The following is a 19,447-nucleotide window of genomic DNA, read 5'->3' as shown; positions in this document are numbered from 1 at the left end:
CTGTGCCCTGAGACTGACCTGCAGCCCAGTGGGAAGGCAACACCACACTCAGCTCTGCTCTGGCCCCACCACTGCAGCCAGGTACCATCATGCCATGGGAAATCCTTCTCATCAACAGACTGAGTGAGCATCCCACAGCCCTAGGAAAATTGGAGACAAAAAGTTGCAGTGGTTGGAGGCTGCAGAAGCTTTAGCGCCTGAACCCCGTGATGGGCTCACCAGCCTGGCAAAATTTTCCATGGTGTAACCAGCAAGGCACATCACTTGTAAAGGATGCTGAAAATGTAAATTAAAGCCTAGCAGGCAGCAGGGAGACATATGAAGGGAATCATGGATATCTGATCCGGTTCGAAGAGATAGCTTGGGTAGGCAACTAATTGGGAGCCTAGGGAAACAGCTTCCCAGGCTGCACGCAGCAAGAAGCTCATGGAGAAAGGAGCTATATAGGTTTTCTGCATAAAGAAGCTGACTGTTAAATTGAGTATGGTATTGCTGGTAAATGCATTTAATCACCAAATTATACAAAAAAAAATACAGTAGAGAAAAAAAAAATCCCAACGTATGTGTCAAGCTTTTTGAGCCTTTTTTCACTTTTGTAGGGAAAATTTTCTTCCAGTACACAGAGAAAGACAGCACAGGTGGGCTTCCTTTCTCTTTAATAGATATCAGTCGGCTGAAGCAATTCCTTTTCTTATATTTCCTTCAATGAAAAAGAAATTAAATACTGAGACTTCTTTAGTAAATATGATGGTCAGCACAATGTTTTTGTTTTCTACCAATGTGGTACTTTTTTTGGATACACATGAAAACAAGTCTTATGGTTCTGCATTTTGAAGAGGAAGCACTTATTCTGCATAAAAAGATACAGATTCAGCATTAATTTACTGGGGTGACTTTCATTATTAAATCTCTGCTCTACAGCGAGCGATAGACACTCTTCAGGCACATGCTGGGAACTTCAGCTGCCTTTACACTTGAGTTCTTTTTCAGTCCCACAAAGCAAGACTGACATCAAAACAAGTGAAAAAAGATCATAAAAGGAATCAAGAGGTTTTTCTGAGTACAGAAGACAACCTGAATAGTTGGACCATCCAGTCAATGCGAGTCATGCATGCTTTAAGAGGGGAGAGATAGCACTTCTTTTGACAATAGAGCAACTTTTGGAAAGTTGTAACAGAGAAAAATGTGGCATAGAAATAGAGAGATGAAGAGCAAGGTTGGCAGGAAGCAATAAAGGGTTCCACAGGTGAACTCCGTCTCGAAGGCTTACTAAAACTGTAATTCCTGTCCAGTTGTAGGAAGTTTCTTGCAGTGCTTTGATGACAACAAGGAAGGACTTGCCAAAATATGTTTCAATGGAATTTTTTCATGTGATTCCAGATTAGTAGCAGAAAATTTTTTTAGAAGCATCTGATTTTAATAAAACATTTCCATTAAACTAAAAATTTTGGCCTGAACCCTGCTTATTTGGAGGGCAATGGCATTTTTACTTTTGGCTTTGGTCAGAGCAGAGCTGGGCTGGTGAAGTGAACGGACAGCGTTTGTTCACTTGTGTTCACAATAGTGTACTGTGGACATCTGTGTGTGGAGAGTAGAGAAGATCAAATTCACTCCTGTGACTGCCATTAGGAACTTAGGCCCAAGTACAAACATAAGAACAATACAGAGTACTTACAGTGGAAAGCTGACTGTATTAGACAGGCATCGATATTTGATGTATGAATTTAGATGATGCGAATACCCATCTGAGTGCGAAACCCGTCCTCAGTGTAATGCAGTTAAGACAAGGGCATGCATTTGACCATCTGACTAAGCAGTTTGAAGGCATGTTCACTGCTCCCTGAACTAACAGGTCAAACTTTGACTTGTTTCACCAACGTCACAGAAAAAAAAGCATCTCTTGCGAAGGGAGAGCAGGCAGACCGCAGCCACAGGGTGGGACGACAGCCTGGCGAGAGCCAGCGCCCAGCCCTGGGCAGGCAAGTAGCATTAAACCCACCCCAGCCTCCGCCGGGAGCAGGCTCAGCAGGCTGCAACATCGCTCTGAGTATTCACAAGTGTGCTCTGTAATTGTCCTGTCCACACCCAAGTGTTTTCATAACTCGACTATTACATAATTCCATAACTGAGTCTGCCGCATTTGCAAATGTCCTAACAGGACTGTTTCAGAGCTCTTGCAGAAATTGTAATACTATATGGTAAAGCTAATGGGAAAAACTCTTGAAATCAAAGGTTCTGGCTTAATTTGCATCAGAAGGAATTTGTCGTGGAGATCTTTGTGCTATGTTTTATGGAGAAAGAAAAAAAATAGTGGTAGTTCTGCTTTAATGTTTATAACACATCTTTCATACTTCATTAACAGCATTGTTTATAAAAAATGCATTAACAGTTCTGTTTTGTTTCAGGCAGGGGGATCCTTTACAGGATCTTAATGATGACAATGTTCTACCTATGTTCCATGCATGACAGAGAACATTTATGGATATTCAAAGAGATGTTGTAATCTACCTGTAATTTACCTTTCAAGGTTCAGAAGAAAGAATTTGATTTTGTCGCATTTTCAAAAGAATTTAGAATTACAAAACAAAATCAGAATTATTACTATGTATGGGATGATAAAGACAAGAGATACCCTACTGATCCTGGACTGCCAGTGTCCTAGCCAGAGAACAACCATGTACTACCAACTTTCAGCCTAAATAGCCACAACAAGCAAAAGTGTAACAGGAAGGTATCATCATGAGATTTCAGAAACTGCTACTGGCACTGGCTGCTGCAATTTCTCACTTTTAACAATTGGGCATTACTAGGGAGCTTGTACTTTGGAAAGTACGAACTCTGTGTCCCTTATACTGTGACAAGTCAGGCTTTGCTAAAAATAGCAACCAGTGAGGAAAAGAAATTAAACGCTTTTTTTTTATGGTGTCAGTTTTTCTAATAGGGCATCACTGGAAATACATTCCATGCCACTCTTCAAAATGTCCTTTGCCCTCTCCACCCCACCTCCAATTTCAGCTAAAAATCCACTCAGACTAGCCTGTTGCCAGACAGCACAAATGGGCTCCGTGTCTCCAGACTTATGCGGGCTTGTAATTAAAACAAACGCTGCCGTTGTTGCTGAGCAATGGACACAACTCAGCCTCTCTGTGCCTCCTCCCAGTACCTCCTCCTCAGGACCACTTCACTTCCTCCTTCCACCTTGCACCTCATTTTCTGAAGAGATCGATTCAAGGTGCTCTGGATAAGAGCTCAAGATTTCTCTGGGTTTAGGAGATCTAACACCAAAGTGTGGCAGCAAGACCCTTTGACATACTGAGAAGTGACTTCTCGTAGGTCTCGGAGGAAATCAGCCTCTGATGTGAGACCTGAGCACTCATTTTTTGGCATTGTGCTTCCACTGTGAGTGCACTTATTCTTCCATGGGCACCAAAAGAGATGTCAGTCACAGGGGTAAAGGACAGAGGAGAGCTATTGGAATGTCACTTTAGAGTGACAAGGTATCATGCTGTTTCTTTAATTTTTTGTCTGGCAAGTGAAATATATTTCACCAGAAGGTGGGAAAGGACTTGGAACAAAATTGATCTTGGCTGAGCAAACATTTGACAACGTTCTGTGGGAAACAACCATCTGTCTTGAGAGATACCAACTCCAGGAGATATTGATGGCACTAAAAATATCTGCCTTAGTCCACAGTCCCAAGGCATTCAGTTTTCAAGCATGAAGCGCCTCTATTCTTCAACAGTAAACGTTTTTATTTATTTTTATTTTTGGAGTGTTGACTTACCAGGTGTGCAGCAAAAGCCTCCAGTTTTTTCAAGATGCAGTCGCACATGTTTTGGTGCCTGGGCTGAGTGGAAACTACAGAGGAGCTGCAGAGAGATAATTAATATGGATTAAATGGAAAAAGGGCTTTGTGCTCTGCTTCACAAGTACAGACCGTACACAGAGATGGATGTGTCTGTCTCAGAAGAGCTTCCCGGAGCAGTTTGGCAGGCTAGTTTCTTCTGAGGTACATGAGAAAAGAGAGGAAGAGAAAAGAAGTAATCTTTGAAAGAAACTTTAAAAACACACTGTGAATTCAAAACAGCTCCTTACTTCTCACTGACAAAGAGGCTAATGTATTTACTGAAAATGAGAAGCAGCTCCATCCAACGAACCATTTAGACCATTTCACCTTCCATGTGTAGATAAAAATCAAGATAATCCGAAGTTTTTCCAGGGAAATGTGAAGATGGGCCAGCCTAAATTCACTGATGGATGTTCTGCATAGAAGCTGGCAGACCACTTTCATACCTGTGATTTGCTGGTGTCCTGCTGTCCAGGTAGGTGCTTTTCCATGGGCCTTGGAAGTAAGTATTGCTACCAGGACATATTCCTCTTCAGAAAAGGCAGTGCCTTGGCCATCAGGGGTCTCTGTGGGATATCAGAGACCAGAGTATTACAGGTGAAAGCCTTGATCTATTGTCCCTTCCTTGCTCCAGAGTCTCTCGCTGTCTCCATCTGTGATTGGTGCAAACTCCCTGCCAGAGCTATGCCAACATCACATCTCATGAAGAGCTTCAGCTGCAGCAAGAACAAGATACTCATTCCACAAAAAAAAATCTGCGTTTTGCTCTTTTGAGTCCTACCCCATCATATTTCCATTTCCTGGGATATTCATTAGGTTTTGCTAATTTTCCTGTGGTTTTCCCCTTTTGGGGAGTTCTTTTAAGTGTATTTGATATGGATTTATGGTTGTTGCCCAGGAGAGCCAATAAGAAGTGCCATGAGCTCATGCTGAGAGCAAGAACACACAATGCTTCCTGCTGACAGCCCCCTAACAACCTGCAACGGTCTACTAGTAAACCCCAGAGCTGGATGCACTTTCTCCATGTTTAGTCTCTGTTAAAGAGGACTTCTTTTCTGTGGGAAACATGACAAACCTACAGAAGCCCATGTTGTTTACCTTGCAGAAGAATAGCCAGATGATCAAAAGGCTGGGACATGAAAAGGGGAGGCTTACCAGAGCATAACTTTTTGGCACTATGAAGGCCAAGGTAAGCTAGACTGGCAATCATACTTGAATAATAATAATCATTATTTAAAAAAAAAAATCTATGCATGTTGAAAGTCTATGGTGAAGTCTTCCTCAAAAGGTGACTCAGATGATATAAAGGAGACTAAGAAATAATATTAAAAGCAATCAGATATTCCAGTGATGGAAGAGATGCAATGACTACTTCATCCAGATATGCTCAGGTGGATAAAGAAAAGGGGTGTCCTAGCAGTATAGTGTGTTTGGCAGGATGGATTTTACAGAAAAAAAGAAAATTCCTACTTCTGGAGTAATTGAGGAAGAAAACATAAAAATGTTTTAGAAAACAGTAGCTCCATGGCCCTGGAATAGTAAACACTACATCTGTGTGGGAGAAAGGGAGCAGAAGTTTACTGGGCAACTGGAGCAGACCAGAGCACTCTGGGGACCCACAGAGGTATTGTATCACAGCTAGGAAAGAAGTGAAAACACCTGAAAGAGGAGGGCAAGCAGGAGACGGGACTTCTCCCTGCGCGTACAGTGAGAAAAGGAGCTGAGACAGAAGTCTGATAGGATGCACACTTCTTTAATGATTTTTTTTTTTTTAAGTTGGGTTTGTTTGCATGACAGCTCTGAAATAGGATGAAGTACAGAGAAGGGCAACGCTGCATAATGTGAACAAGTAAAGGGAACTGTTCAGCTTTTTGATTTGAATGCATGAAAATCTGTGAGGTCTGTGCATGTGTGTGGGGGGAGGGCACGAATTTAAAAAAAAACCAAACTATGCTGAAGTAAACAGTGACTCTGGTGAAAGAACAGACTCGATCTGAAGGCTCATAAGCACTGCTGAAATTATGAACTGTGCTAATAGTCCCAGGCTACGTTTTAGGATGCTGAGTGGGACATTGACTCAATAAATACATCAGCAAGACAGAATTTAACACCGGAAAGCCCTCTGCAGCTCTTCATAAACACACCACTGTGGTCACAGAGACCTGGCTGCAAGGAAGAGATGGATGCTACTGATGTGGTATGGTCCTGCCCATCTACAGGGAGCTCCTGAACCCACTGAAGTGGGTGTGCACGGGTAGTGACATGCCAGGTTGCCTCTGTAAGAGTCACTGCACACACCCCGCCGATCCTCTCTGCCTTTTTCATCCCGCTTTTCTTCCCTGGCACCAGCTCTGCTCTGCAAGGGAAGGATGCAGCCCTGCAACTTGGCCTCATGGGGACAGAGGACATGAATGGAAAAGCCAATAGATTCAGGCCCAGACATGCCCATAGAGGGGACAGGCACTCCAGAGTGAAGGGACTTGCAGGTTTGGTGGTGGGAGCAAAGAGCACATGCTTTGCTTCCTGCTTAGTGGTGACACAAAAAATCTCATTCTGTCACACACCGCCAGGACGGCTTCCACCCGCATTCTGGCTACCTTCCTCCATGCTTCATTGAACAGGGGCCATCTGTGTGCTAAGGCAACCTTCAAGGGTGACAAATAGGAATAAAGCACTTGAGACCCTGGACTGCTGCTCAAGACCAGAAGATATTGGTGGCACCTTACCAACGGGAGATCTTGCTGGCTTTGTATTGTCTTCCCCAGATGTCCAAACCCAAAGAGGTTCCTTTTTAGCATCTGAGAGGAGATCATCATATCGCACGAAGCACAGGCTGGCCTGGAAACTATGGAAATGAAAATCAGGTCATTATAAATAATAGCCAATGTCTTCAGATCAACCCCCTTATCCCCAGACCTCCAAACCCCAAACCCAGACAAAGCCAATTAATGTAGAGAGCCACATATGGTCACTAATAATACATACATTTCCGTTGTCCTGTGCAAGCCAAAGAACTTCTGCCACATCAAATACGTTATATCTGTGCACTCTTTATTCAGTAATGATTTATTTATACATGGTTATGGTGCACCCTGAAACACATAGCTTACTAATTAACTCATAGTCACCTAGAATGGTAACTAGCACAACAAAATCTGCAACAAATCCATAAGACAGATCGTGAGATGTACATGCTTGAATCACTGAAAATAGTCAGTTTTAACCCACATAAGGGGGAAAGATGCATTTCAAGTTGAGTGTCAAGAGGCTGTCCAGTGCTAATGACAGGTTTGAAAAATCAGGCTCCAATTGTGCAGGGAGGTGTGGGCTTGAGGTCCCTGGCCTTAGAGTCTGCTCAGTAGCAGCATGAGGATGTGCCTTTCGGTATCATATTAAATAGTTGGAACCAGAGCAAGTGCTGGAAGTCTCATATCCCATGGAAGCATCACTGCCCAGCATTGTCCTCTCAAAGTTACTTGCCAACAGGTCATGGACTGGAGGTTTTGTGAAGGAGAACTGCAGATCTACATGAGACTATTGTACAGGAACCAAAGCAAAATTAAATTTGGACAGAAGACTTAATATTCTATGTGTGCATGTGCAAGATGGCAGCTAAATTCATACACAGCCTTCTGATATTGCAGCTGTTGTGTTTGAGGTTCCCAATATTTTTATACTCATCACCTTGCCTCTTTTGCTACCATAAAGAATTAAAATGACTGAGCATTGCTTGTGCAACTCCATGCTGTGTATTTGCTGCTGATCAGTGAATTTAATCCTGCTGGAAATGCAGAGGTGGGCTAAAGGGTGAATTGCTTCATATCTACCTTTAAGCTCCTTTGTGCCTGCTAAAGTGCTTTGCCTAAAATCAGTGACAACCTGCCCGCTCCCACGCCTAATCGTCCTAAATGTGTGAAAACAGAACCCAGCATAGTTAGTAATTATCCCTTCATTATGCCAGAGTGCTTCTGATAGCATAATCATGATCAGAATACACATGCCTCTCCTCATACAATTTTCTGTTTGCAAATTTAGTTTCTTTTTCTGCTAATATGGATTCTTTAAAAAAACCCCAACAAAACAACAAAAAAACCCCACTTTTTGAAGCCTGTGCCTGTCCATGCAGCAGTCTGTGACAAAACATCCCCTGACCTGAAGAATCAGACTCTGCAGTAGCAAACAGCAGTAGAAATAATAGGCATGTGAAAATGCTGAAGAGAAGGGCACATAAAAAACGTTTAAAGCTAAGTTTGAAAGACAGTTTGGTGCCCATTACAGGTGGCACAGATTTTGCACACCCTTTAGGGGTAATTTTGATTAGGATTAGTTAACCAGCAATTTCCTTCCTCACTGGCTTTTAACAATTCTTTGTTTATAGTGAAGGCTAGGAAGATCCACAATAGACACTAAAGCATTTAGGAGAGGCAGCAGAAGTCACTCCAAGGGAATAAGTTAAAGGTTAGCATGTGCTCTTCAGCTGGAAATCATAAAGCATCCCTGGAAACATTTAGCTGACCCCTGAGATGGAAGATAGAAAACAAAGAGGGCACATGTCCTGCTCCCTATGGAGGAGGCTGCCAACAGTCAGCATTGATCTGTGCATTACATGCACTGTAAATGCACCTGTTCTTGCTAATCCTATGGTAAGTTTGACCCCAAATTCTGCCTTTGGCTGCACAGCCTTTATATTCACTTCTGTCTCTCCTCTTGTCTCTGTCTTTAAGGATTGCTTGCCCTTGGCAGTCTCTTCCTCCTTTCACTATCTATCCAAAAACGTTCATATTCTTCCTCATAACTATGCTGATATAGTCTTCTGTCCCACCATCTCTAGCTATTCATTCATTACATGCTTTTTGAGAAATAAAATAAGTAAACTTACTTGTGATCCTGAGAAAATATTTGCTTTGGATATTGCACAGAGAACTTAGGAAGCTGGGATCTCCCAGTTTTAGGAACCAGGGAACTGTTTTACCTTGTACTCTGCCTGTTTTGCAGAACTGATCAGAAAATGCTGACCTGAGCTCTGAACTAGTTATTCAAGAACTAGTGAGTACCGGCAGCCGTGCCAGAGATTTTCAAAAAGGACAAAAGACATTTGTAATTTGTGTTCAGTTTATTTAGTAAGGCAGCAATGGATTTAGGAATGAGCCCAGATTAATTTGTTATGGCTTTTTACAAGACAGCAATGCCAGTGTCTGACTGTTACCTTCGAGGGACTGAGCCGTGACTTCTGTACAAGAGAGCAATGATGTTGCTGTTGGAGGTGAAAGCAGCCATGCATCCATTTGCCAGTGGTTGGAGGACTGGCCACCTCTCACGCGGAACAAAGACAAATAGTCACAGTGGTTTAATATTGACCCTATTAAAGCTCCTCATTCCTCTGGCAAATCGAGTTGACTTTCAGGACAATTAAACTACTTGTGCCTCCATCTAGTCTGTTCGGTGCTGTTAAATTTCAATGCAAAATGAGTCTCAGCAGCATTGGTAATAGATAGTGCAGCTCCTTGTAATAAGATCCTCTCACCTCCCTTGATGAGTTAACCGTGAGCAATCACATTAGTTAGCAACACAGATAAAGCCTAACTACTGACATCTGAGCTAGCAGAAGGGGAAGGGCTTTGCACATCAGAGTTGAAGTTTCAGGCTTCCTGAAAATTGAAGCCAGCCCCTTCCTGCAGAAGGACAAGCAGCCCCAAAACAGTGTCATGTTTGCCACATCTCAGCTAGAAAAATGTCTCTTTGGACAAGCACAAATCTGTGCAAGTGAGAGTGAATCCAAGCCCAAAGCTCTCACACAGCAGTTTTTACAAGTGACCCTGCCATTCATCTTCTGCTATAGGAAGGGCATGCTGCTTTGTCCTGAGGCGCAGTCCCCAGATTCTGTCTGGACTCCAGCAAACTGCAGCTTCACTTGCTGCGATCTAGCACTGAGCACACCTGCTCTTGGCTTTCAGGAAAGTCCAGCTCTGCTTCTCTCCCACAGAAAAATCCTGGTGTGCTCAGCAATTCCTTCAGATTAGTCTGAGAAAGATGAAACAAAACCCCTCACAGACACATAAGGACCTCTACAAACAGTTCTGCATGCCACTCCATGTGCTACACGTGTTTCTTCCATGTTGGCTTTTCTCACTGGAACTCAGCAGAATGCATCTTTCTTAAAGTCGCATACAGAGAAATCTGACCAAAACTGGGCATGCCACTGCACATGCATTTCACCCAGAGGATGTGAAGGCAAACGAAACAGGTAGATGTAAGTTGTGGTTTTTAACGTGCCACTTGAAGATATTCAGCTCCTATAGCGATTAGAGCTCAGAATTCTATAATGTAAAAGTCAAACACTACAAGATGAGCTTTACATGTTGTCCTGTTTTTAAGTACTTCAAGGTGATGTGGCACAAAAATAATTTAGGCAAGAATAGATTTAAAAAAAAAACCAGCTTACAGTTTATGCCTGTGCTTATATCATCATTTGACTTAAGGATTTTGGAGTTCACTTTATCAAGATTTGACACTATCTACTTGACTAAGCAGTAGCTCAAACAAAAAAAAAGTAATAAAACCACTGAAAATGCCATGCCTGTGAGCTTCAAAGCAGCACAAGACTTGACTAATTTAACACCTTTTGTACTCTTAAAGAAATTGCTTACCCATTGATTCATCTTCCATTCACCCAGGATCATCCTGTCACTATTGCTCAGAGCTGCGGTGCATTTCTCTATGTAGAGTAAAAGAAAAAAAAAATTACAGCTATAATAAAAAATTTCATGGTCTCTGCTTAAAGCTTCAGAGCTACCTTGTGATTTTTGTAGAAAAGCTCATTAAAAATGTATTATGCTAACAATAGCCTGCCTACGCAGAAAAGGCTTGCAAAGGTGTGGGGCCATTAAATGAGAGAAATTCCCTCCTAGGGAAAGCAGTGATAGAGACTGCTTTATACTTCTTGACTTATGGCTTTGATTCAAGCACAATGTCACAACCGATGTACATCCGACTGCTCTTCCCAGCCAGGGCTGTTATGTCCTGAGGGAGAGCAATTGTACCCTGGGAGGCAGGCAGCGGTTGCCCGGTGCCTCTTGCACAGTGCCCTGCTAGTAGATAAACAGACCAACAATATCCCTGGCAAATGTGGAGCTATACCTAACCTGTAATGGGAATATCCTGAAACTGCACCAGGGACAGCGGGTGGCATGATTGGAGTGGGTGTCCCCTGGGCTTGCCAAGAGCTTTCATACAATAAGCCCCATCTTCTGTGAACTACTGTGGGAAAATATTCCCAAAGGAGCAAGCCCACATCACCCTGAAATCCTTCTCCTGTTGTAGCAATACTCCCCACACCAAAGTGCAATTCCAGAATAGATGAAATTCAGTGCCACCAGCTGCTGATGTTCAAAAAAAATGAAAATAACAAAACCCAAAACATAATGAAACAAGATGTCAAAGTCCAGGATTTTATTTAGATACAATAAGACTTTTTAAAATTAGCTTATTATTTATCTTCCCTTACTGGAACCTTTAGATTTTGCATGTTCCAGCTTTTCTTTAGAAGCAGCAAGGCAAGAAAACTTGCCCTTTTTTACTTTTTCCTTTCTTTTACTGAAGGAAGTGTGGCTTCTTTCCATGTCATATATTGCATAAGATATTCTGGAAATCAGCAAGAAGATTTGCAGTAGCATTCAGGTTCCTTCTTCATGTTGAACTTGGGATTACAGGGACCCAGGTATAATTTCATTAAAAAAATCAAAGGGTGTCTAAATAGGCAGTTAAAATTAGCATGAAAGTGGAAGCTGTGTTTTTTCATGGGCAAATATTAATTTTACAGAAAAGAAGTAGAAGAAGTACTCTTAATAAAACAGTTTCTCCTTTTAACCAAACATTATTAAAACAAGGAGATCTTTGAAAAAATCCTCACCGAATATACCTGACAAAATATCGAAATTTTCCTCCTTTCCTTGCCTTTATTTATTTCTTTTCTCCTCTTTCAGGGAATTCTTTTTTTTTTTTTTCCCTATTCTTTTGTTGTCACATCTGTGAGGATATTTGTGTTGTTTCTTTCAATATATTTCAGGTAGCCTGGCAGCATGTGTTCTATAAATCAAATTAAGATCCAAGCAGGTGACATACAGGGCTAAAAAAGTTACCGCAAATCAGGGAAGTAAGAGAGAAGCTGGACACCGAGCTGGTGCCTGGGAACAGCTCTTGGGTGCACGGTGCGGTCTTTGACAGTCCCCTACCTTGCATGATGTCAGGTTTGTCACCCCCCGTGTCATGAGCAGCTCTGTCTACTCATCCCATCATCCCTCCAGAGACTCTGGGTCCAGCTGATTGCTAAAATGAAAAATAAGGAATAAAAGCAGCAAAGGGCACTGTGAGCAGTGCAATAGTGCAGAGGAAGGGGCTGTGGGAATCTTGCCCTGTCTGTGATTCTTGTGAATGGCTGCATCCCGCTCTGGGAAGGAAACTGCAGGTATTTCATGGGAAAATCACCTTATTGGATGAAACGGCAGCACACATCCCTACTCCAGTTCAGTGGGAATGGCTCCTTAACATGGGATATGTTAAAAAAAAAAAAAGGCATTTTTGTATCTGTTCTCTCCTTTTGACACCAAATACATTTTAAATTACAAGATTACACAATAAAGGCATGTATATCTGCAGGCGTGTGAAAGTGTATGCATCAGCCTCTCAGTCTGCAATGCCCAAACGTAGCCAACAGACTGAGCAGCTCAGCGGGCTGGAGAGGATTAACACATCAGGAGCAAAACATAGCAAAAAAGCATTTTTTTTCCCCTTCCTGTCTGTGCTGTCTTCCTGAGTATCAAGAGAGGGGGAACATGCTAAAGAGACTGTATTGTACCAAGAGTCATGTGGCATCATTAAATATCAGATGTGACAACAGATAATTTAGATAAAGACCAACAGGCACAAGGACACACAGAAGCATTATCAGCCACCACTCCAACAATGACAGGTTGTTACCACAATTTTCTAAGAGGCTGCAGCTGTGAAGTCTCTTTTTCTTTTATTTTTCACCCTCCCGCTCCGCAACCTTCAGAAACTGGAGTTTAAGTCTCTTTTAAGTTGATGCGCTACAAAGGAACTGAATGAAAGCCTCAAGGGGAAGATATTGGTTTTAGCTATTTGATCCAGCTTTTTACATTGCTATTCTATGCCCAATTCTGAGAAAAAGAAATCCCTTTATCCTCCGCCTCCCTACCTAATCAAAACTAGGTTATTTTATCCAAATAGCCAAACCACATTGCTTAACACCCGCATTGATTTCAGCCCCCAGAGAGTCAGATCTGAAAGATTTTCCTTGAAGGACTAGGCAGAAAGGACAGCAATTTCTACTGCTGCTGTCACAAAGCTCTACCTTTGTCACAAAATGCTACTCTTCCCATCAAGAAAACAAATGGTGCAGCAGTGTGAGGAGGAACCGTGGAAATGCAGGCAACGATGGGTGCAGCAGCCCCGCTTTGCCCAGAGCAGTGGCACAGCACCTTCCAGCTCAGCGCAGAACCAGAAAAGGGTGCTGCAGCCCCAGCTTGGCTGTCAATGGGGCTGTGCACTTTTGCCTGTGTGGGGAAAGCATCAGGGGATGCTGGACTGCAGCATGGCCTCTGAGTTGCTGCAGGAGCAGGGAAGCGTGGTTTTTATCAGGGCAGGTCTAATATTAGCTACAGCCTCCTCAGCAGGCAGATCTCTTCATTGCATTTCTTGTAACCCCAAGCAGGGAGACAAGAAAATCTACAGCCCCAGGGTGTCTGGTATGATATACAGCACATCATATGCAAGTGCAGGGCATCTTCAAACCCCAACCCCAGCTCTATCTCCGACTCTGTCCTGGGGAAGTGGTGCCTGCAGCCACTCCTGTGGAGCCAGGGGACCTGATCCTAACCCCAGCACTAACCCAGCTTGCCCCCATGGATAAAGATACCGGGCAACAGACAAGCAGAAAATCTGAAAAGGTTTCGGGGTTCTGCCACCTCCACAGAGTAGATATTGCCATAGTTGGGGAGAAGGAAAGGGAGGGTTTTCAGTAGGCAAAATAGTAAAGATCTCTCTCTTGAGGAAAGCAGGCTTTACAAAATGCTGCAGGGAAATCCAGCACAAGCCAACACCTATTCAGCATCTCAGTTTTCCTGGAGATTTGCAGCAGGAGCATGGAAGCGTGGGCATCTCTCACTTCTTACAATTTCCCCTTTAAAATATAACCTATTGGACAGGCAGGAAAGACCAAACACTTTGCATCTCTTCCAGGGATCACCATTACACAAAGAATTATTAAATCAATGGATAAATCAAAAGCTTCAATTTCTTTTTCTTTTACAAGTGCCAACTCCAGAGCAGAATATCGCAGCTGAGGAAGCCAATTTTAGAATACAAATGAAGAGCACTTTATGTAGGTGTCCTGCCAGTAACAAGCTGTGAAGAATACAATCCCTTCGGCTCCCAAAATCATGCAGATAAAACCCAGCCATCATTACACAGTTGCGTCCCTAGCAGTAGCACAGAGAAAAAGAGTAGATTTCAAAATAGTTTCAACTACAAGATGAAGTTGTTCAATTCAGTCAGAAATTGATTTTGAGCATTCAGTGTGCAAAAGAAATACTGTGCCTGCATTTTGTTTCTTTGTTTTCTAATACCTTATTTTAAAAAATACTTCTAAAGTTCTCTCACATGCTGCTCTGTCTTGCTCTTTACCAAAAGAACAAAGGCTGCAGAAGTGTTATCCAGCCTTCAGCCCAACACTAACTCTGAAACTATTCTTAACCTCATCCCTGCAATCTCAAATACTCGTAATATCAAATATGTCTAGATCTACTCTACCAGCACAGGTCATGCTAAAGCCAACATACACTTCTAAGAGTAAGCCCTAACCCAGACCACTGGTCCACATGAATTCGATATTAAGGTCAGGCTGATACCTTCTCCCAAGCCCTGCCTTCACTCTTATGACTCCCAATACCTGTAAAATGAAATGGATCACTGCCAATCACCCATAGAGGGAAGAAGGCTGTCCACTAAGCAGGGCTTACCTGCTTCTACTTTCCTCTCAATCCCCACTTAAAATTCACCCTGACCTTTGCTTCAGTACGTCAAGGGTAACTGCAATGTGCTCACACTGGCAAGCTAACTCCTTCTGAACTCTGCCTTACGCCAACTTATCTTTATGTGCCAACAACAAATGAAGCAGAAATAATGGATTTCTTTTTGTTTGTTTGTTTTTTTTTTTTCTTTTTTCAGTGGAGCATCCCAGAAGACCTTGCACAAGGTCCACTGCCCATGCTGCCCAAGGAGTTGCCATTGCACTGCCATCCCCTGTTGCTGTTACTCGTGCTTTAGTAAAGGCAGGCGGGACCCTGAGGTTTTCTCTAAACAGAGATGCAAAGATGAATTTACTGCTTCAAGAAAAAGAACTGGTGGTGCAGAAAGCCACCAATTACTGGATTATGATTTGCTTTGGAGCTTTGCTGGCCAATCCCTCCAAAGAGGCATTGATACTCAGGCTTTTCTCTTTTGAGTGGTTTGGTTGGTTGTTTGTTTATAAAAAGGTCATACAGTCCTGTCTCCTATTTTCTCATCTGAAACTTTATTTAAAGGAATCATGTCCTTTTGCCTTTAGTTAACACCAAAGGAATGATGAGACTGATAATATTATGAAGAACTTTCTCCAGTCGAAACATTGACAATTGGTCAAATTTTAAGCAAAATGCATCGAGACTGTTTTAGCAGTCATTTTTATGAGCTGGGTTTGCTTCCAGTTTCAGCTGGTTATCAGTATTTCTAAGGCTCGGTCCAGAGCTCCGAGCACCATGGTAGTTGTTACCAAACTCATGAGCTTTTGGATCCGCCACGCTTTGCCCCAAAAGACTGTTGCAAATCCATCCACACAGCTGCATACAGCCTAGGAAGAGCTCAAAAGCTTGCCAGGAAAATAAATAAGCACATTGGGGGGTTCCTGCATAAACAATGGGAAACCTCAGCTAATTTCAAAGGGAGCATAATCAGACCTGAGGATAGTTGCGTGAAGTGATACGTGATTTCCTGCGTCTTCTTGATTTTTAGAACTGCTCCCCCCCATCACTTACAAGCTGGCTATTAAATTGTAAAGCTGAAAAAATATTCCATGTTCTCCTCTTGCCTCACTGAAACTACAAAGCAGTGGCAGACCTGCCCACTGCTGAAGCCTACGTGGCAGCTCCAGCCAGAGAAGTCAGACACCTGCAAGAGACAGGTCTGTTTTCTCAGAGCAAGTAAATCACTCCAACATATCCTTCAACAGCTAGGCTAATTCCAAGCCAGGACAACGCATTTGGGATCCGCTTATGAAGCAGAGGTTGCTCTGAGCCCATCACTGTGCGCTGACACATCAGGAAATGGCAACCTTTGTGACTTCTGCAACAGCAGTAACATTTCTGTGAAAGACAAAAGATGAGGGATTCCTTGCCTTCCTCTGAGCACACTCAGCTTGAGAAGGGAACTAAGTCACTGACTACAAATTCTGCAGACAGCCCAGGCAAGCCTCCAGCAGCCTTTTAGTCTGGATCACCACCGCCCCAGAGCAACTTCCTTTAAGGGAAACACAGATGATCCATGCTCACCTTTGGCTGTTTTTGACAGTGCTAACAAAGTCTTTGTCAAACACTAGCCTAAAAATATCCTTCAACATCTACCCACTTACAGCTGTATTTTTTCTGTTTCAAGATTTTTTTTTTTTTTAAAGTGCATGCATAGACAAAAGAAAGCAAAATCAACAGGGGAAACAAAAGCATTACTGAAGATGATTATAAAGGAATCTTATTTAATGAGCTTGTAGCATACTGTATTTTCTGTTTGGCATCTTTTTATACAGCAGCTCCTTCTTGCTCTAAAACACCAACAAATTCCAAAGTTCATGTTATGTGCCTGTGTGTATCTGTTAGCAGGTGCTTTGTACCTGAGAAGCAAAGTCACCACTAGGGTTGCTATGGCAAACAAGCTTTTCTATCAGTCAGGGAAATAAAGTGCTGTATAAATACTGAGTAATTACTCAGGGAAGTAAGATCGAAACCTGTAGTAGCTTCACCCAGTGTAATGCAGCTAAACCCCCTCTCTACAGTTAATGGAGATCCTTGAGTGTAGCATACTAATTGTTTTTTTCTATGGGCTGCTCTTCCATGCTAAAACGCAAACTGTGCTTTCACTCACATTGGTGTAAATACAAACTAATTTGAGTGACTTCAGCGATATTATCCTGACAGCCTTAATTTGGACTGTAATCATTCTCTTGGAGTGCATGCTACTCCACCACAGCTGCACGCTTGCACAACTTTCCTGGTTATTACCAGACCCAAACACGTGCCTTACACCTTCACATCCAGGTTTGTTCCAACTCAGGGGGTTGTGTCTGAAGAACCCAGGATCTAAAAGCCATTTCCACCTATTTTTAAAGTTTTTTGGCTAAATAGTCTTTTTACCTGATGTCGCAAATGAGCGGTTCAGTTGCTTAAAAGATTACTCAAAGGTTCTGCAAGAAAAGATTTTACTGAAAATGTAGAGAATGTGATCTTACAGAGTTCATTGGCAAGGTTCACTCTATTACTTATCAAATGAACATAATACAAAATTAAAGGAGTTTTATATAGAAATGATTTATACAGAGCGTAAGAAAAAATGTGTAAGGGGGTAGTTAAGCTGCGAAGAATATTTTCCACGGAATGGTCTACAAGCGAGGTGCGATTTTGTGATGCTTCTTGGTAAAAGCTGATGAGAATGTTTTGGGGGGAGGATGAGTCACCAGGTTCAGACTGGACCCCCTTGCTTTCTAAACTCCTTCCCAGAGAGGAGCCTAGGTGCGGCTGGACTCAGAACCAACCTTAGACCACAACAGTTAATGTCTAAGGAATATGTTTGTGTGTTCACAGTTTCAAGAGAGAGAGAAAGTCACAGGAAGTTAGCAGTTATTAGTTAACATTTACTAAATGATTAAGGAGAAATTGCTATTACAACCACACTAATAGAATATTATGTTGAATCGATTCACACACACATACACAAAAATTCCCCTTGAGTTCAGTGAAATACTTCAAATCAAATGATTTCTCAATGGACAAAGGTTGAGCCTTAAGGAGATCAACCCAGGCAGTTCACAAGTTACTCTGAGAAACATCGCACTCAGAGGAAGGTACTGAGCATAGCCTGATGGAGGCCAGAAGAGCTCAAAGGGCCTCTCTTGGTACCTCTGTTTATAGGGTCTCAAGATGATTGACTTTTGGGATCAGTCACCAGGTGTGAAGCGTGGGGGGCTGCACCACCACTTCTTTTACAAAACCTTGTGATCATTTAAGCAACCTAACCACTCATTCATGACACCTGAATGTAATAAAGCCACTCCAGCATTTTCAAGACACCAAACCTTCCAGCCAACATCTTACATGACCTTCCAGAAATCTTTATTCAAATAAGACGCTTGTAACAGTGTGGCAGATTTGAGAGTATTGAGTGGAGTCAACTTTCTGCTCCATAGTTGGGGGGTTCTTCCTTCATCACACTTTTTCTGAGCTGAGTAACTATACATCATGCAACTACCTGTGTGTTCACAGGGCAGAATCAAATCACTGTGTGATGTATTTCTCAACAAAAGATGACTAAATGACAGCTGTTCAAATAGAATGGCAAATTGTGAAATCCTCATCCCCTAGAGTATTTCTGAGAGGTCTCTGTGGGCTGTATCTTGGCCTCACGCTGCTCAGTATCTCTGTCCACAATTTATGGGAAAAAAGAACACGTCAGCATAACTACCAGTGACGTGTCACACGTGATGTATGACACACATGCATACAGTGACACAGAAATTAGTAGGACAGTAAATAACAATGAAGCCCAGTCAAGTAAATCCAGTGAAAGGCAGCAGTTAGTGGAGATGCTTTTTAAGTTGTCGCATTGAATTCGTAGTTAAAGGGAGCTAGTCAGGATTTCCAGTTAGGTAGCTGCAAAGAGACCCTCCTGCTTCTCCTGTCTGTTGGCTCTTCTCATCAAACATGGCGCTGGTCAAGAGACTCTGCTCTCCACTGCTGGTGCTGAGTTTACCTTCTATCCCATGGCCTGGAGGCACCAGAAACCAGTGTGAATTTCAGACCATCAGGCTGTGGGAACAGGATCAAGTTAGGAGACCCATGGGTGGTAGATAGAAGAAAGTCTGGGAAGATGGGAGACACTTTTCATAGCTCTACCAGAAAGTCAGAGGGATGTCTAAAGATACTAAAGCAAACGGTGTTATCAGATTAGTGGTTTGTTTAGTAGTATTCATGACCAAAATGCAGGATTTTGTCCACCATACTTCTAAATCAAAATTTGTTCTATTGTTAAAAAAAAATCTGTGCAATTAATTTCTTTACCTCATTCCTGGCTGTCAGAAGTCACTTCTGATTGATGTGTCTGTTTAAAGGCTTCATCCAACCATTACAGCACACAGCATATTCCATAAAATCTTCAATATAACCCCCCCCGAGTCTGTCGCAGACTATCTGACACGCAAAAACCAGACTCACTCAACCTTCATGAACTGACAGGCACATCCTCACCGAAGCTGCATGAAAAGTTAATTTTGTCTTCTTACTG

General features: G+C 42.5%; 1 long non-coding RNA gene across 3 annotated transcripts in view; it reads right to left on the bottom strand.

The window, feature by feature from the left end:
- LOC142360528 (uncharacterized) overlaps nucleotides 1-19,447 on the bottom strand; it is a 123,689-nt gene that overhangs the window by 15,671 nt on the left and 88,571 nt on the right. For all 3 annotated transcript variants that reach the window (XR_012763124.1, XR_012763126.1, XR_012763125.1), the window contains 5 exons: nucleotides 12,079-12,172; nucleotides 10,495-10,562; nucleotides 6,574-6,692; nucleotides 4,294-4,413; nucleotides 3,785-3,869 (listed from right to left, as the gene is read on the bottom strand). This is a non-coding gene — a long non-coding RNA (uncharacterized LOC142360528). The remainder of the gene's footprint in view (nucleotides 1-3,784; nucleotides 3,870-4,293; nucleotides 4,414-6,573; nucleotides 6,693-10,494; nucleotides 10,563-12,078; nucleotides 12,173-19,447) is intronic.

The sequence above is a fragment of the Opisthocomus hoazin genome, chromosome 2 (genome assembly GCF_030867145.1).
Source record: "Opisthocomus hoazin isolate bOpiHoa1 chromosome 2, bOpiHoa1.hap1, whole genome shotgun sequence".
In the NCBI taxonomy this organism is placed as follows: domain Eukaryota; kingdom Metazoa; phylum Chordata; class Aves; order Opisthocomiformes; family Opisthocomidae; genus Opisthocomus; species Opisthocomus hoazin.
Note: the sequence above shows the minus strand (reverse complement) of the source record. Positions and strands in the feature narration are given on the sequence as shown.